General features: G+C 49.8%; 1 pseudogene across 1 annotated transcript; it reads right to left on the reverse strand.

Annotated features, from left to right (window-relative positions):
• Positions 1 to 517: 517 nt before the first annotated feature.
• On the reverse strand, positions 518 to 1,846 carry LOC116548113 (annotated as a pseudogene). The gene has a single exon (XR_004267314.1). The product of XR_004267314.1 is annotated as a phosphatidylethanolamine-binding protein 1 pseudogene (transcript).
• Positions 1,847 to 2,400: the final 554 nt, after the last annotated feature.

The following is a 2,400-nucleotide window of genomic DNA, read 5'->3' on the forward strand; positions in this document are numbered from 1 at the left end:
TCAGCACAGTCCTCAATAGGGTCATGACTGTCATCATATACATGATTTGATACCTACGAGCTCACAGATCACCCATTTGATCTTTATCTTGCCAACATGTAATGCCTGGGGTTGGCTCTGTGGCCAATATGTACAGCTCTCTCTTCAGACGTGAAGCTCTCAGCATAATCCCCAAGTAGAAGGAACCACACGCAGTTCACTGCTCCACCCTCAGAGCTGGCTGGGATGCACTGGAGGAGGAAAGAGGTGACCATGAAATCATCAGCAATAATAACTATCAAGTTTTCGGCAAATAGCTTCAATGTAGTGAGGGTGGGGGACAGAGAGATTCTTCTTTTTTTTTTTTTTTTTGAGACAGAGTTTCACTCTGTCACCCAGCTGAAGGGCGGTGGCACCATCTTGGCTCACTGCAACTTTCACCTTCTGTGTTTGAGCAATTCTTGTGCCTCAGCCTCCAGAGTAGTTGGGACTACAGGTGTGCACCACCACATCAGGCTGGTTTTTTGTATTTTTTTTCATTCAGGTTTCTATTTTTATTCAACTAGAAGCAAACAGCAGAATTAACACAACATTCAGCAACTCCAGACCAGCTTTTCTTGCTCCCATAAAGAATGATCAATTTAACAGACACAGATATAGGGATTCCTGCTAGGCTGTCAGCCAGCACTGCCACCGGTCAAGATGGCCATGCTGCAACAAAAGCAAAGCCACTCTCTTTAAAGGGACCAGAGCGAGACACTGATGCCTATTGAGGCATCTGAGATGCACCGTGTTGGGGGTAAGCTTCAACGCCAGCTTCTGGCTGTCTAGGTGAGCGACATCACCATAAAAACCCACTGCGTCCCATTCTGGACTCAGGATCACAAAGGCAGAGGCAGCCAACCTTTATTTTTTTTTAACCTGCCTTAAAGATTCTCTGATGCTTTGCCCTATCACTGCAAACCTTGTCTTTTTCCCCCAATTTTTTTCTTCTTTACATTCTGGGTTGCTGTTTTCATATTAACAATTTGATGACCCCATCACAGTACCAAAATATCCCCCAAAATGGAATTCAAATTTGACCAAAACATAAATCAGAGTGAGTGAGTGACTAAAATTATAAAGGCCAGGCAGCAGGAAAAGTCACCCTAAACCACCATCTGACTGCTCAGGTCTTGCCTGTGCAAAGCGGGGAAGGGAGAGGAGAAATCTGTTACACATGCAACACTGAACTGGGGAACATGGCTTGGGGCCTCCAGGACAGACTGTTCTGGTCCCCAAGCTAACCTTCTACTTCCCAGACAGCTGCTCGTACAGTTTGGGCACGTAGTCAATCCTCTCGGCCTGGTAACACGTGCCGGCCACAGGGGTCCCCAGCTCGTACTTTTTAGGGAAGGACGCCACCTTGAATTTGCCACGGTGGTCTCCAGATCAGTTGCTGAGAATGGGCTCCTCACACTTCAGTGGCCTGTCCTGCTCGTAAACCAGCCAGACACAGCGGTGGAGGCCTGTGCCCTTGGGAGGCCCCGAGCCCACGTAATCGGAGAGGTCTGTGCCAATGCTGATGTCATTGCCCTTCATGTTGACCACCAGGAAATGATGCCATTCTCCGTACTTGGGATCCTTCCTGCTGGGAGCATCGGGTCTGTCAGGACCAAGGTGTAGAGCTTCCCTGAATCAAGACCCTCCCACGAAATCCTGGTGGGTCTGTTCTTGACCTGGGTGGGCGTCAGCACTTCGCCCAGCTCGTCCACCGCCGCCCCCCGCAGGTGACATGCAGCGGGCGCTGCGGCTGCTCGTCCACTTCCTGCAGGCTCAAGGGCCCGGACCACTTGCTGATGTTCACCGGCATCGCGGGGCCGAGCAGAGCTGCAGCCGAGAGTGCAGCGGCAGGCCAGGTGCGGGTGGCCACGGGGACACGGAGGCCTCGTCACACTGGCCCGGGAAGGCGGGACCCAACGGCACCCAGCTCCGCTCACCGCTTTGTATTTTTAATAGAGAAAGGATTTCTACTGTCTACCATGTTGGCCAGGCTGGTCTCAAATGCCTGACCTCAGGCGATCTGCCCGCTTTGGCTTCCAAAAATGCTGGGGTTACAGTCGTGAGTCAATGTATCCACCTTTTTTTTTTTTAAAGCAGGATCTTGCTCTGTAACCCAGGCTGGAGTGCAGTGGTGCGATCTCAGCTCACTGCAGCCTCCACCTGCTGGGCTCAAGCAATCCTCCCATCTCAGCCTCCCATGTAACTGGAAGTACAGACACGTGCCACCGCGCCTGTCCAAGATTCCTCTTATTATCTCTATCCCGAAAAGATAATCTGTGTTTTTCCATTTTCTTGTGAACGTTTATCTACTCAAGCAAATGTATTTTTAAAATAAAGAATTAAAAATGCAAAAAATTCTACAAAAAATAAAAACACTAA

This window comes from Sapajus apella, unplaced genomic scaffold, assembly GCF_009761245.1.
Source record: "Sapajus apella isolate SASKATOON/1434 unplaced genomic scaffold, GSC_monkey_1.0 scaffold7109, whole genome shotgun sequence".
Taxonomy (NCBI): Eukaryota; Metazoa; Chordata; class Mammalia; order Primates; family Cebidae; genus Sapajus; species Sapajus apella.